Source organism: Carlito syrichta, unplaced genomic scaffold (assembly GCF_000164805.1).
Source record: "Carlito syrichta isolate Samal-C Ts95f unplaced genomic scaffold, Tarsius_syrichta-2.0.1 Scaffold304553, whole genome shotgun sequence".
NCBI lineage: Eukaryota > Metazoa > Chordata > Mammalia > Primates > Tarsiidae > Carlito > Carlito syrichta.
This window is the reverse complement of record NW_007248649.1, coordinates 1678948-1695863: the sequence shown is the minus strand read 5'-3', so window position 1 is coordinate 1695863 and position 16916 is coordinate 1678948. Positions and strand designations below refer to the sequence as shown.

Here is a 16916-nt window from a genome sequence, read left to right as displayed (position 1 = left end):
AGGCCAAGGCAGGAGGAATCCAAGAACTCGAGACCAGCTTGGGCAACAGAGTGAGACTTCATCTCTACAAAAAATTTAAAAATTGGCTGGTTGTGGTGGTATGCACTTGTAGTCCCAACTACTTGGGAAACTGAGGTGGGAGCATCACCTGAGTCCAGGAGGCTGAGGTTGTGGTGAGTCGTGATCATGCCACTGCACTTTAGCCTGGGTGACAAACTGTGACCATGACTCAAAAATAAAAATTTTCTTTTGAAAGAAAAAACAAAGACATTTTTAGATGTGTAGAAAATGAGAGGCTGTATTGCCAACAAACTGCATTAAAAGAAGTACTGGAGGGAGTGGTTGAGACAGAAAAAAATTTTGTCAGATGAAAGCATGGTAACACGGGAGTGCTCAGTGGCTCAGCCTATAATTCCAGTATTTTGGGAGACCAAGGTGAGATGATTGCCTGAGCCTGCAGTTGGAGACCAGCCTGGGCAACTTGGCAAGACCTCATCTCCACAATAAATCAAAAGTTAGCCAGGCATGGTAGTGCACACCTATAGTTCCGGCTACTTGAAAGGCTGAGGCGGAAGGATCCCTGGAGCCCAGCAGGCCAATGCTGGGGTGGCCGTGAGTGTGCCACTGCACTCCAGCCCGGGCAACAGAGTAAGACTCCAACTCAAAAAAACACCACCACCAACAACAACAACAAAAAAGCATGGTAACCCAGTAAAGATTGAGGATCAATGAAAAGGGTAAATATGTGGGTAAAATTAAATAAATGTTGAATGCTTCAAACAACAGTAGTAGGTTTAAATAATGAAAGTCTTGTTGGTTTAAAATATATGTAAAAACAAAAATGTTATACAACAGCATAAAGGACTAAACAGAGAAATTAAGTTAAGGTACTGTAAAGTCTTTACATTGTCTGGGAAGTAGAAAAGTACTACTTTGTTGAGTAAGGCTTTAATAAAACAAGATTGCATGAAATGCAATAACCATGAAATGATTAGTAAAAACATACACTACCAACAAGCTGATGGGGGGAGTGGAATAATTAAAAAGAAAAATAAATGAATTAATCCAAAATAAGATGAAAGAAAAAGCAACATAGAATAGATAAGAGCAAAAATTGGCAAGATAACAGATTTAAACCAAAATATGCCTAAAATTTACATTAAACATAAGTGGATTAAATAATTCAATTAAAAGACAAAGATTGGCATACTGGATAAAACAAATATTTATTTGAGTTTACAAGATATATACCAGTATGTAGTGGAAAAATATATATCTTGCAAACACTTAAATACTAAATCTAATACTAAACTAAAGCAATACTAACATCACACAAAGTAGGATTTAGTGTAAGAAGTTTTGCTAGAGATAAAGATGAACAATTTCTAAAAATTTTTGAACAACCTTTATTTAGCAATTAAAAACATGATTAGTTAAGGAATTTAACTTCACAATAACAACTTTTATTTTTGCAAACATTAGAATCATAACTAATAAATGTAGAAAAACAATAATTAGCTAAAGTTCTTTAAGTTTCTATTTTAAAACTAGCTTTTGTTCTAGACTTACAGAAACCATGATTTAGAACCAAATTATATGATTCAGCAATCACACTGCTGGATGTCTATCTAAAAGAAAGGAAATAAGTATATATCAAATAAAAATGTTTCCACTCATGTTTATTGCAACACCATTCACAATAGCCAAGACACAGAAACAACCTGTTCAAAAGATGAACATTTTATCATGATAATTGGGTCAATTCACCATGTAGGTAACATTTTTATGTTCCTAATAACATAGGTCCCAAAATATGTAATGCAAACATTGGCAAATCCAAGAGAAGAAATAGACAAATCCATGATCGAGGTGAGAAATGTTAACACATGTTTCTCAGAAATGATGAAAAAACGAGACTAAAGCAAACAAAAAGCAAAAATACCCATTAAGGATAAGGAAAATTTGGAGCACAAAATTCACAAACTTGTCTAAACTGATATTTTCTAAGTACTGCAAACAATTAACTGTACAATAGACTTTTTTTTGGTTCATTCAGATCTTTTAACAAAACTAACCTAATATTGGGCCATAAAACAGATTTTAAAACTTCAAAGTACTGAATTGACACAGATTATGACTATGATGACAATGAAATCAAGCAAGAAATCAAGAAGCAAAAATAAATAGATACTTCCCTGATGTTAGGATATTAGGATATTAAGCAATGCACTGCTAAACCACTCATGCATAAAAAACACATTCTTAGTGGAATTAGAAAATATTTTAATTGAATGATAATAAAAATACTGCATAACAAAACATATGGGGCCCAACTAAAGCCATACTTGGAGGAAAATGTATAGCTTAAAATAAATAGTTTAGAAAAGAAAAATGTAAATCAATGACCCATTTAGTTCAAGAATTAAAGTGTCTAATTGTCAAACTAAACTCAAGGAAAGTACATAGAGATAATAAAAAAAAGATGAGAAATTAAGGAATTAGAAAATAATGAAGCAATAGAAAAAAATCAACAAAACCACGGCTGATCAAGAAAAAAAGGTATATATTACCATATTAGGGATCAAAAAGGAAACCATTATAGAATTTTACAGACAATAAAAGAATCATATGGAGAAATTATAAACATCTTCACATCACTACTTTTTAAAACGTGAATATAATAAGGCCTGGCATGGTGGCTCATGCCTGTAATCCCAGTACTATGAGAGGCAAAAGCAAGATGATCACTTGAGCCCAGGAGTTTGAGACCAACCTGAGTAGCATAGCGAAACCTTGTATCTACAAAAAATTTAAAAGATTAGTGCTGGGCACAGTGGCTCACATCTGTAATCCCAGCACTTTTGGAGGCAGAGGTGAAAGGATAACTTGACCCCAAGTTTGAGACCAACCCTGGCAATATAGTGAGCCATTTCTACAAAAAATTAGCTGGGCATGGTGGTGTGCACCTCTGGTTCCAGCTACTCAGGAAGCAGAGGTGGAAGGATCAGCTGAGGCCAGCAGGTCAAGACTGTGGTGGCTGTGATTTGTGCCGCTGCACTCCAGTCTGGGCAAGAGTGAGACTCTGACTCAAAAACAAAGAAACAAGCAAACAAATTAATAAATAAATAAAAATAAAAGACTAGCTGGGGGTGGTGGCATGCGTTTGCAGTTCTAACAACTTGGGAGGCTGGGGAAGGAAGATTGCTTGAGCTCAGGGGTTCCAGGGTTCAGTGAGGAATGATCATCCCATTGCACTCCAGCCTGGGCAAGAGAGTAAAACCCTGCCCCTAAATTAAAAAGAAAGTGAATAAAATAAACATTCCTAGGAAAACACAACTTAACACCAATAAAAAAATCTGAGTTGCTAATTTTCTATTTTTAAAAAATCTGTTAAAAATCTTCCTATGGCCAGGCACAGTGACTCATGCCTGTAATCCTAGCCCAAGGAAGGCTGAGGTGAGAGAATTACTTGAGCCCAGGAGTTTGAGACCAACCTAGGCAACACAGTAAGATCCCATATCAAAAAAAAAAAAAAAATTAGCTGGTGTGGTGATGTGCACTTGTAGTCCCAGCTACTTGGGAAGCTAAGGTGGGTGAATTGCTTCCGGCCAGGAGTTTAAGGCTGCAGTGAAACATGATCGTGCCACTGCACTCCAACCTGAGTGACAGAGTGAAACCTTCACTCAAAAATAAAACAAAACAAAAGCAAAAAAAAAAAAAAAAAAATCAAGCAAACAAAAAAAACCTTCCCACAAGGAAAATTTCTGTTCTACTTGGTTTTCTGACTAACTTCTTCCAAACAGATTCAGGAAAATAACTCCTATCATGACAAATAAACTTTTCTAGAGAATGGAAAAAGAGGAAAAACTTCCAAACCTGTTTCATGAGGCTAGTATAATCTTAATAACAAAATCTGACGAGATAGTAAAAATTATAAGCTGATTTCTGTTATAAACATAGATGCAAAAATCCTAAATAACATGTTAGCAAATTAAATTTAGTGATGTGTAAAGAAGAAAATATAGTGAAATCAGTTCTGTTCCAGGAATTCAAGGTTTGATTAATATTAAGAAATTAATAACCATACATCTTCATATTAGTGAAATAAAAGAGAAATATTAATATAACCATCTCAATAGGTACAGAAAAAGCATTTATTGAAATTCAGTACACATTGATGATTAAATAGAAGAGAACTTCCTTAATCTGATAAAGGGTATCTACAAAAAAAATGACAGTAAACATCATATTAATCATCCAGTATTGAAATCCTTTCCCTAATCATTACTTAAGATTGGTAATGATACGAGAATGTCTCTGACGCCACTTTTATTCAACATCATACCTGAGACCTTTGCCAGTGAAAGAAAGCAAGGACAAAAATGTATAAGGATTGGGAAAGAAGAAATAAAACTGCCATTTTTAATTTTCAAAAACCAAATAGACTCTACAGATAAACTATTATGATTAATAAATAAACTCAGCAAATTTGTTGGTTACAAAGTCAATTACATTTCTAAATAGCCACATCAAATGATTAGAAATTTAAATTTAAAACGATGGCATTTACAATAGCATTAAAAAAATCAAATGTTTAGGAATAAATCTAATAAAACAAGCTTAAGATCTCTATACAGAAACTATAAACATTATTTAGAGATATTTTTAAAAATCTAAATAAATCTAAGGATATATCATATTTGTGGATTCGAATACATAGTGTAAAAATATCAGTTTCTCTCCAAATTAATTCATCAATTCAATGTAAACCTTAAAAATATTTTGACAGGTTTGTTTTGTTTTGTTTGCATATAAAAATAGAAAAGACCACGAATGTCTAGGACAATCTTGAAAAAGGACAACATTGAAAGACTTACAGTAGAAATCACACGTTATTAAAATGATAGGTAATTTAGTGTGGTATCGGCAGAAGGAGAAACAAACAGATCAATGGACAACCTAATAAGAGCCCATCTCTAAAAAAAAAAAAAAAATTAGCTGGTATGGTGATATGTGCCTGTAGGCCAGGAGTTCAAGACTGCAGTGAAACATGGCCACATGACCAACACTTGATTTATAACAGAGATCAAATTGTGGTACAGTGGGAGAAAGGACAGTCTGCATCATCAATGGTTCTGGGCCAATGGATAGCCATGTGGGGAGAACTTCAACTTAATCTCTACCTCTTGTTATTTTTTTTTAAATCCAGCTGGATTGTTGATCTAAAATATGAAAAGTAAAACAATTACACTTTCAAAAGCTAACCAGGGAGGATATATCTACGATAGTAAGGTACACACAGATTTCTTAAACAGGACAAGAGAATCACTAACCAGAAGAGAAAACATTTATAACTTACACAGCTTTAAGAATTTCTGTTCATCCATAGATGATACCCTTTGAAGAATGAAAAGACAAGCAAGCCACAGACTAAAAGAAGAGATCTGCAATGTATATTTCTAAAAAAGGACTCATTCAGAATGAAATAAAGGAGTCCTTTAAGTTGCTAAGGAAAAAAAATATTAAAAAATGAACAAGAGTCTTACTATGTACGTCGAAAGACAATATTCAAATAGCCAATATACATCTGAAAAGATAGTCAACCTCATTATTCATCAAGAAAATGCACAATTTCTTTTTTTTTTTTTTGAGTTGGAGTCTCACTCCGTCACCCAGACTGGAGTGCAGTGGCCGCTCCCGGCCACCGTAGCCTCAGCCTTCCAAGTAGCTGGAACTACAGGCATGCGCTACCACACCCGGCTCATTTTTTGATTTATTATAGAGATAAGGTCTCGCCAAATTGCCCAAGCGGGTCTCGAACCCGCGGGCTCAGGCAATCCACTCACCTCAGCCTCCCAAGGCGCGGGTTTGCAGGCTGAGCCACCGAACCCAGCTGAAAATGCACAATCTCAAACATGCAATGTTTTAACCTACCAGAATAGCTAATAGTACAACAATGAGTGGTTGTTGAGGGTGTGGAACAACTGGTAGTCTCATACACTGTTGGTGGGAACAAAAATTGGTGCAAAGACTTTGGAAAACTGTCAGTATCTGCTAAAACTGAACACACGCATGCCTATGACCCAGAAATTTCACTCCTAGGTGTTAAACAGAAACGCATAAGGGGGGAACCAAAAACACTTGGAATTTATATATACAAAGTTGTGCATTTGTTCTTACATGTTTAAACTTCAGTCACCTTCAAAGTACTCTCCGTTTGATGCAATACACCTATCAAGATGCTTTTCCTACTGCTCAAAACAGTTTTGAACTCATCCATTTGGATGCTTTTTAGTGCTGCTTCTGTTTTTTGTTTCACCTCTTCCACATCGGCAAAATTTTTCCCTGTAAGGACACTTTTCATCCGGGGAAACAAAAAGAAGTTGCTTGGGGTGAGATCTGGTGAATAGGCAGGGTGGGACATGGTCAAAAATTACTGAACGTTCAGTGCGGTGTGGGCAGGTACACCGTAAATCACCCATTACGAAATGAGCAAACGCATTGAAAAAAATGTTCCCCCCAAAATTCAGTGAAGCTAAACGCACCCACTCACAACATCACTAGCTAGTACACTGATGCCAGTGGGTTCCTAGAACACTTACCTGCCGGGGAAGCCTGTACTGCAAGGAGACAGCCATCCAAAAGATAATATCGCTGTTTTGGTTTTTGGAGAGGGGGGTCCTTTTGTATTTTGACTTGTGTGCTTTTCTATATGCTTCAACCAAATCAACAGCAAAAATTACTTGAAAAATTAGTCAAAGTAGAACAAATAAGAATAGTTAGGGTCTTTTTTTTTTTTTTTAAGGAATGGGTACTTATCTGATATTGAAATATTTTATAAAACTGTTAAAAGAGTGCAGCTGTTGGCACAGTCACAGACTATCAAATCAATGAAAGAAAACAGAGTCTAAAAAACGGAACTATGTAATAAATGAGAATCTAATATGTGATCATGGAGATGTTTCATATCAAAGGGGAAAAGATGAATTAGTTATAAATAATATTGAGGCAACTGGTGAATTATTTAAGTGTCAAGGCACCTGGTATATGCCTTATACACAAAAGGTGATTCCAGTAGAGCAAATATTTACAGTTTTAAAAGGAACTATAAATATTCTATTGTTAAAAGAAAACACTTTAGATAAACTAAATTTAACAGAGTTTAACAGGACAAAGAATAATTCAGGAATCAGGCGGCCCTCAGAACCAGAGTAGGTTCAGAGAGATTCTGGCTCTGCCACGTGGTCAGAGAATTTATGGATAGGTAATTTAGGAAAGTGACAATCAAAACACTGAAGAGAGGAACAGAAACAGTTGATTGGTTCCAGCCTAGTGTTGGCCTTATTTGAAATGCGGCTGCTGTAATTGGCTGAGACTTGACCACTTGTTACAAGAGGAAGTGACAGTCTGTTTATGCATCCAGTTAGGTGACAATTCACTAGGCACAGAGAAATCTTTAGGCCTGTCTTAAAATATGTAAGGAGGCAGCTGTATGTTAGATTTAACACTATACTTGTAATTATGTCAGAGTTTTTACTCATAATCTCCCCCCAATTCTAACAAATTCAACCTCTTGAAATACAGATCACAACTAGACTACCAAAACAGAAAGATAACTACAGTATATATTCTAAAAATACCTGAAAGCAAAGGGTGTATCTTTCTGACACATAGAGAGCTTTACAAATGAAAAATAAAAATAGTAACACCTTTTCAGAAAAATAGACATGGGACATGAAGATCTAATTCATAAACAGAAAAACAAGTGGCCAGTAACCATGTAAATGTGTTCAATATCATAAGTAATCAAAAATGCAAATAACTATGATGCATATGGGTTCATCAGATTGACAAAGCTAAAAAGAACCCCAGGGTTCAGTGTTGGCATGCATCTGTATCAAAATTTAAGATAAACTTCCTCTTTGATCCAACAATTTAATTCCTAAGAGATTTACCTTTAAGTAAATAATCAGTCAAATATCCAAAAGATGTCCATTGCCATGTAGTTTATCATGGTGAAATACTAGGAAAAAAACTTAATTTATATCAAACCAGAGTTAACTAATAAGTTATAATACTCATATACAATTAATCGCCATGTAGTCATGAGCAATGGTTATATTTACTGTTTTAAAAAGACATGTTGAGTGAAAAAGGCAGTTACAAAAAAACAAGGGTGATCTTATCTCCTTGATGTAAATCTATAGGTACACATGTACATCCTGTTATGGGCTGAAGTGTGTCCTCCTAAAATTCATATGTTAAAGTCCTAGTGCCAGGCTGGGCGCCATGGCTCAAGCCTGTAATTCCAGCACTTTGGGAGGTTGAGTTGAGAGGATTGCCTGAGTCCAGGGGTTGGAGACCAGCCTGGGCAACTTGGTGAGACCTCGTCTCTACAATAAATCAAACAATTAACCGGGTGTGGTTCCAACTACTTGGAAGGCTGAGGTGGAAGTTTCACCTGAACTAAGCAGGTCAATGCTGTGGTGGTGGTGAGCAGCGTGCCACTGCACTCCAGCCTGGGCGACAGAGGGAGACTCCAACTCAAAAAAAAAAAAAAAACCAGACCAAATAAAGTCCTAGTACCCAGTACCTCAGAATGTGACTGTACTTGGAAATAGGGTCTTTAAGAAGGCAATTACATTAAAATGAGGTCTTTAGAGTGGCCCTAATCCCATACAACTGGTGTCCTTACAAGAAGAGATTTAGACACAGATATGAACTGAAGGATGATCATGTGATGTCACAGGGGGAAGATGGTTCTCTACAAGCCAAGGACAGAGGTCTCAGAATAAGCCAGTCCTGCTTACACCTTGACCTCCGACTTACACCCTCCAGAACCGTGAGGAAGCAGATTTCTGTTGTATGTGGTATAACCTTATTATGGTTGCTCTAGCAAACTAATATTTACACATATATAGATAGCTGGAAAAATATTTGCTAATTCATTATTATTTTTATTTTTTTGGAGACAGGGTCTCACTCTGTTGCCCATGCTGCAGTGCAGTGATGTGATCATAGCTCACTGAAGCCTCAACTCCTGAGTTCATGGGATGCTCCTGTCTCAGCCTCTCAAGTAGCTATTATGCTTGCCACCACACCAGGCTGATTTTCTTTTTCCATCCCTTCCTTCCTTCCTTTGTTTTCTTCGTAGCTATGGGGTCTTGCTTATTGTCCAGGCTGGTCTCAAACTCATGACCTTCAGCCATCCTCCCACCTCAGCCTCCCAGAGCACTGGGATTACACATGTAAGCCACTGAACCTGGCCACTAGATTTTAATAGCAATCATCTCAGGTAGTAGAGTTCAGCTTTTTAAAAATACTCTTCCTAGTGTTTGCATTTTTTGAAAATGAATAATACATATTTAATGACAAGAAAAAAACAATGTTGATCTCTTTTGAAAAACAAAAAGTCAAGAGCCAATAATCTGGTTTGTTTGAGTCACAGGCCACACTTTCAAGCTCTTTTGCTCTCCCATGCCCTCTTTCCAACTTGTTCTCCAAACCTCCCACTAAAACAGTAAATCAGATTGAGAAGGAAAAGCCAGGTGGGAGTGGGGGATTTGGGCTCAAAGTGGCTTCTGCCTCTGCCGAATTTCCAATGCCTGGTGCACTCCAAGGAGCACCCCAGTGACTGGGGTGCTCCAGGCATGTGGCAAAGGCCTGAGACATTTTCTGTTTTTTTTTTTCTTTTGAGTTGGAGTCTCACTCTGTTGCCCAGACTGGAGTGCAGTGGCCACTCCTGGCCACAGCAGCCTCTACCTGCTGGCCTCTGGCGATCCTTCCACCTCAGCCTTCCAAGTAGCTGGAACTACAGGCGTGCGCTACCACGCCTGGTTAATTTTTTTGATTTATTGTAGAGATGAGGTCTCACCAAGTTGCCCAGGCGGGTCTCGAACCCGCTGTCTCAGGCAATCCACTCACTTCAGCCTCCCAAAGTGTGGGATTACAGGCTGAGCCACCAAGCCCAGTTTGAGACGTTTTCCTTAGACTGAAATCTTGGCCTTCCCTCAGCTGCTTGGGACTGGGTCTCCCCTCCAACCACCTGCCTGGCCCCATCCAAAGGGCAGGGGAGCAGGAAATCACTTGGGAGTTGTGGGGAGTGCCTGAAGACCACTGCTGGTAATTTCCTGGGGTGGGGAGAAGTTCCCAGCTGGAACAGCGCTTTGCGTGTCCATGGGCCTTTCATGGGATCTAAGAGCCTGGAGCCATTCACCTTATTGCCCACTCAGAGGCCCAGGGACACAAGAAGGGGGGAGGTGACCTGGGTTTTAGGGGAGGCTTGAGGTTCTACCAATGATCAAATGCTGTTTGAATTTGCTGGGCTTCTTTAGAGAAACAGTACCAACAGGATGTGCAGGGAATATACTTGGCCTTCCGTGTCCCTGTGTTCTGCATCCATGGAGTCAACTGGGGACCAAAAATACTCAGAGACAAAAAACTTCTGCAAACAGTCGGGCTCGGTGGCTCAGCCTGTAATCCCGCACCTTTGGGAGGCTGAGGTGAGTGGATTGCCTGAGCCCGCGGGTTCAAGACCCACCTGGGCAGCGAGACCTCATCTCTACAATAAATCAAAAAATCAGCCAGGCGTGGTAGCACATGCCTGTAATTCTGGCTACTTGGGAGGCTGAGACGGAAGGATCGCCGGAGCCCAGCAGGTCGAGGCTGTGGTTGGCCGGGAGCGGCCACTGCACTACAGTCTGGGCGACAGAGTGAGACTCCAATTCAAAAAAACAAAAAACAAAAAACTTCTGTATTGAACTTGTACAGAATTTTTTCATGTCATTATTCCCTACACAGTGCAGTATAACTACTTACATAGACCTTCACGTTGCACTGGGTTTTATAAGTTAACTAGAGATGATCTGAAGTACATGGGAGGATGTGGGTAGCATATATCAAATACGATACCATTTTCCATCCAAACTTGAGCATCTAGGGGTTAGTGTCTACAGGGGGTAGAGGAGTAAGGGGAGGTTCATGGAACCAATTCTCACCTATGCTGAGAGACAAGACAAGCGTATGTATGTGTGTGTCTGTATAATACACATATATACATACATGGAGGTACATACAAGGGAGGACCCAAAAAACCCAGAATTATTTTTTGGAAGGCAGGCCCCTCATAGTACCAGCTTCCCCTGCTAGATAAGTGTTCTAGGAACCCATTGTCATCAGTGTACCAGCTGGTGCTGTTGTGAGAGGCTGTGTTTGGCTTCAGGGATTTTTTGTGGAGAACTTTCAATGTGTGTGCCCATTTAATGGTGGGTGATTTACCAGCGCACCTGCCCACACTGCACTGAGTGTTCAGCAGTTTTTGATCAAAAATGATATGGCTCTTTTTGTAGAGACGACATCTCAACATATTGTCCAGGCTGATGCCTGATCTTGCCCCGAGTGACATTTTTTGTTTCCGTGGATGAAAAAAAGTTCTCAAAGAGAAACATTTTGCTGATGTGGAAGAGGCAGCACTAAAAGCCATCCAAATTGATGAGTTCTTAAACTGTTTTGAGTAGTGGAAAAAGCATCCAATGGAGAGTACTTGGAAGGTGTAAGAATAAATATACAATTTTTTATAAACAAATTCTAGGTTTGAGGTCCCCCAAATATATGTCCCCCAAATATATATATATGTATATATATATATGGAGAGAGAGCACGTGCTTTTAAGGAACTGGCTCACATGATGGCGGAGGTGCAAGTCCAGTCTATTGTCAGAATTCCTTCTTACTCTGAGGTCAGTCTTTGTTCTCTCAAGACCTTCAACTAATTGGATGAGGCCCAACCATGTTATGGAAAGCAATTTCCTTTACCCAAAGTCCACCAATTTCAATGTTAGAATTACCCCAAATCACCTTTACAGAAACATCCAGAATTAGGTTTGACCAAATATCTGGGCACTGTGGCCCAGCCAAGTTGACAGGGTGTGGTGTTATAAAATTAATATGTGTGTCACAGAATTAATCATCACATAGATATGGTGCCCTACCAAAAGCAGTTTGAAATGTTCAGGACTATCCACAAGCTCTCTCCAACCAGATCTAAAATTCTGCAGAGTTTACTGGTGGGACCTGATGGCAGCATGTCTCACAGGAAGTTCTCCGCTCCCAGACATGAGTCCCTGAGCTTCCTAACTCAGAAGTTCAGCAGCAGGCATTGGGAAGGTGACGAGCTTCCCCAAGGATGACCCTTCCAAGCCTGTCTACCTCACAGCCTTCCTGGGATGGAAGGCTGGCATGACCCACATCGTGCAGGAAGTTGATAGGCCAGGATCCAAGGTGAACAAAAAGGAAGTTGTGGAGGCAGTGACCATTGTAGAGACTCTAACCGTGGTGGTTGTAGTCATCATGGGCTATGTAGAAACCCCCCGAGGCCTCCAGACCTTCAAGACCATCTTTGCTGAGCACATCAGTGACAAGTGCAAAAGGCGCTTCTCTAAGAACTGGATTAAGTTCAAGAAGAAGGCCTTCACGAAGTACTGCAAGAAATGGCAGGACGGGGATGCCAAGAAGCAGCTGGAGAAGGTGTGAGTCACCAAGTCTGGCCACTAAATTTTAATGGCAATGATGAAAAAAGTACTGCCAGGTCATCCACGTCATTGCACACACCCAGATATGCCTGCTTCCCCTGTGCCAGAAGAAGGCCCACCTGATGGAGGTGAACGGAGGCACTGTGGCTGAGAAACTGGACCGGGCCTGGGAGAGGCTGGAGCAGCTTGTCCCTGTGAACCAAGTGTCCGGGCAGGATAAGATGATTGACGTCATTGGCTTAGGCTACAAAGGGGTTGCCAGTGGTTGGTACACCAAGAAGCTGCCCCACAAGACCCACCGAGAGCTGCACAATGTTGCCTGTATTGGGGCATGGCACCCTGCCCATGTGCCCTTCTCTGTGGCTCGGGCTGGGCAGAAAGTTCACCATCACCTCACTGAGATTAACAAGAAGATGAATAAGATCGGCCAGGGCTACCTTATCAAGGATGGGAAGTTGAACGCCTCCACCGATTACAACCTGTCTGACAAAGAGCATCAACCCTCTGGGTGGCTTTGTCCACTATGGTGAAGTGACCAATGACTTCGTCATGCTGAAAGGCTGTTTGATGGGGACCAGGAAGCGAGTGCTCACCCTGCACAAGTCCTTGCTGGTGCAGACCAAACGGTGAGCTCTGGAGAAGATTAACCTCAAGTTCATTGATATCACTTCCAACTTTGGCCATGGCCACTTCCAGACCCAGACCGCAGTGGAGAAGAAAGCGTTCATGGGACCACTCAAGAAAGACCGAATCTCAAAGGAAGAAGGAACTTAATGCCAGGAACAGACTGTGCAGCTGGGGGTATCTCATAAAGGTTGTTTTCCAGTGGGGGAAATCCCACAGAAATAGCCATAATTTTCTTTTCTTTTTTCTTCCTTTTTTTTCTTTCTCTGTCACCCAGAGTGATCTTGCTCACTGAGACCTTGAACTCCTGGGCTCAAGTGACTCTCCTGAATCAGCCTCTTGAGCAGCTAGGACTACAGGAACATGCCATCATGCCCAGCTAATTCTTTTTTTTGTAGAGATGACATCTCATCATATTGCTCAGGCTGGTCTTGAACTCCTGAGCTGAAGCGGTTCTCCCTTCTCAGTTTCCCAAAGTGCTGGTATTATAGGCATGAGGCACCACCCCAGGCTTATAAGTTTCATTTTAATCAGCTCTAGGAGATGGCAACTCACTTAAAAGAAGGAGGCAAGAAAGAGAAGAAAGGAAGTATTTAAGATCTGAGCCCCACAAGATACTGCTTCCAAGAATCACATTGTTCCAGAGAGGGTTGAACACATCACTTAAACAAGAACTTGAATAACTGGAAATTTTGATGTTGTTTCAAGGGGTTCCTGCCAACACAGACATCTCAACGCACATGTCTACATGCCTTACAAGGGACAACATGTGATAGAAGTCCTAACTTCAAATGATTACAGTTTGGAGAAGAGCAGATGCTCAGAGCACCGGCCTGAAAGCCTCAAAAATGGGTCCCAGGATCTATCTGCTAACAATCTCTTCCCTGACTTGAAGGCAAGTGCCTTTGCTTAGAGCGGCCCCAACCAGGAAGCCAGACACGGTCACGTGGCTCACCAACTCCGGGCTTGTGTAGGGCACCTCCTGTTAATCTGTAAGTTTGATTAGAAGCCAAGGGGAACAGTTATATAACTCTGAAAGTTTAAACTTGGGAGAAAACACACACACACACACACACACACACACACACACACACGCACACACACACACGCACACACACACATACAAACAAGAGAGCCCAGTTAAAAGGAGAAACCACAGACTGGATCCCGTTTCCCTATTTTATGAACCTGTAAAGCAATGAGATGCACTAACGATTTCATCTCCTGTCTTCCTGCCTGCCCAAGGGCCATGTCATCAAACTCATTTTTAAATGCCTGCTGCCTCCCAGGGCCTTTCAATGTCACCTGTTGTGTGTAAGTAAAAATGAAAGTCCTTGTAGCTGTCCATTGTACTCATCCTTGTATCTCCTTAGGAGTGAGGGGCATTTCTCGGCCCTGGGAAGCTTCTTCCCCGAAGTCTGCATGTCCACAAGGCCCTAAAATCTTGCTGCCAGCAGGAAGCACCCTCTTATCCTCCACGGGGGGCCTGAGTGCTGCTGCAGCAACAGGGACAAACAGAGAAGGACCTAGATCCCTACCATAAGGCCCGGCCCCTAGAGGCTAGCTTTGGGCCCTGTGCTTCTGTTTTCCCCAGCTCTTTGGGCCCAGAAAGTTCCACAGAGAGGTAACAGCCAGGCGGGCAGCTTTTCCAGGTGGGTGCAGAGAACTGGGAAGGGAAATGCACTCTTCGCATCGAGAGCCAGGGAGACTGGGCCTTCAGCTAATCCCTGTGAGAAATGTTCTCTGAGGGAGAGCAAGGGCAGGCATCCAGGAGCCAGGGCTCCGGTGCTGCCCCATGAGAGAGCTAATGCCAGCTCCCCACTCAGTGGGAGAGGGTCGTGGGCGGGTCGGGAGACAGCCAGGAACCAGGAGGGGTACTGTCCCTGAAAGCTGTCCCCACCCCCAAACTGGGCAGCAATTCTCCTTGGTCATGTTGGCACAGCTAACTCCAGGCCCTACAGCCCTGGGGTTCTGTTTATCAGAGTTCTGGAGGGAGAGGCAGGTGGTTTAGCTCAGTGCTGATTAGTACATTTTGCTCTGACCAAATGAGAAAAATAAGGACAATGCAGTGAGATTTTTTTTTCTTTCTTTTTTGTTAGTGTTTTCTGTGGTCAGAATTATTTTCATTATTTATTTTTAATGTTTTTAGAAACAAGGGCTCTCTATGTTGCCCAGGCTGGCCTCAAACTCCTGGCCTCAAGCAGTCCTCCTGCCTCAGCCTTCCAATGGCACTGGAATTACAGGTTTGAGCCACCACGCCCTGCCTCTGTATAGTGAGATTTGTTTTTTGAGTCGGAGTCTCACTATCACCCAGGCTGGAGTGCAGTGACATGCTCACAGCCACTGCAGCCTTGACCTGCTGAACTCAGGCGATCCTTATTCCTCTGCCTTCCAAGTAGCTGGAACTACAGGTGCATGCCTGGCTAATTTTTTTCATTTATTGTCGAGATGAGGTCTCACCAAGTTGTCCATGTTGGTCTCAAACCCCTAGACCCAGGCAATCCTCTCACCACCACCTCCCAAAGTGCTGGGATTATAGGCATGAGTCACCGCACCTAGCTTATAGTGAGATTTTTAAAAAGTGAAATGTATTCAATTTAAAGACTGCTCTTATTCTAATTTCAGTTTCAGCCTAATGTTTCGATCCACTTTATGGACAGTACTAGTAGGTGGTAATTGGCACTGTTGTTGTTTTAATGTCCCTACTGGCCAAGTTGCCCGTTTTTTCCTTCCAATTTTACTGGTCCATGAAAACTCAAACTTCAGAGGAGAAAAGCATCTCAAGGAATGTTTTTTGGCCTGTTTCTTCCATGATTATTCTAGCTCTATCTTATTTCATACTATGGACTTTGAACATTCATTTCTGGATAAATGTAGGTTATCGCCTCAAAGTATTTCTCTCTTTGTTATCTAAGTCTCTACCTAAAGTGATTTGACCTTTTTTTTTCAACAGACATTAAGTAAGCACCTACTATGTGTCGGATAAAGATTTTGTCAAGATGTAATGTTTACTTATAGCAGATAAAAGATTTTGATTATTTCAGAAATGAACAGCATAAAACAAAAATATTAAACAGGTATCATATTTATCCCTGACACCTCTAATCTGGGATAAACTTAACCATGGTTTAGCCACCAGCATAGTTTTATTTTGTTTTTTTATTCTTTGTAGAGATGAGGTCTCACTATTTTACCCACGCTGGTCTTGAACTCCCAGCTTCAAACGATCCTCCTGCTTCAGCCTCCCAAAGTACCCAGATTACAGGTGTGAGCACTATGCCAAGCATAGTTTTTGTTTGTGTTTGTTTGCCACTTAGCAACCTTGTAATAAAAAGATTCTTTAAAAAATCTAAATCTCCCCAAATCTCTCACTGTCCTTCCTTTCAGCTGCCTCCAGACTTGCAACATCACTTACCTCACCTGGTAAATGAATGAGGCGGAAGCTTCCAGAGAAGCTCAACTTCAGGGCTCATTTGCTACTGCAGCACAACCTCGCCTGTCCTGACTCACCAGCTTGAACTTTCTTCCCTTTGAGTGTTGAACCTCGCCTGTCCATGACTCACCAGCTTGAACTTTCTTCCCTTTGAGTGTTGAACCGGGTTGACCTAAGACCTGGTTGAAGCAGATTATTGCCCCAAACTGTTTCTGTCTTTGTTGTCCAAGATTCTACCTAAAGTAATTTCCTTTTGGTAGACACAAAAACAAACAAACTATATATATATATATATGACTTCTCCTGCTAGTCGTTTTTTTTTTTTTTTTT

The 16916-nt window shown here is 40.9% G+C and overlaps 1 pseudogene; it reads left to right on the top strand.

Annotated features, from left to right (window-relative positions):
- Positions 1–12082: 12082 nt before the first annotated feature.
- On the top strand, positions 12083–13303 carry LOC103262559 (annotated as a pseudogene).
- The last annotated feature ends 3613 nt before the right edge of the window (positions 13304–16916 follow it).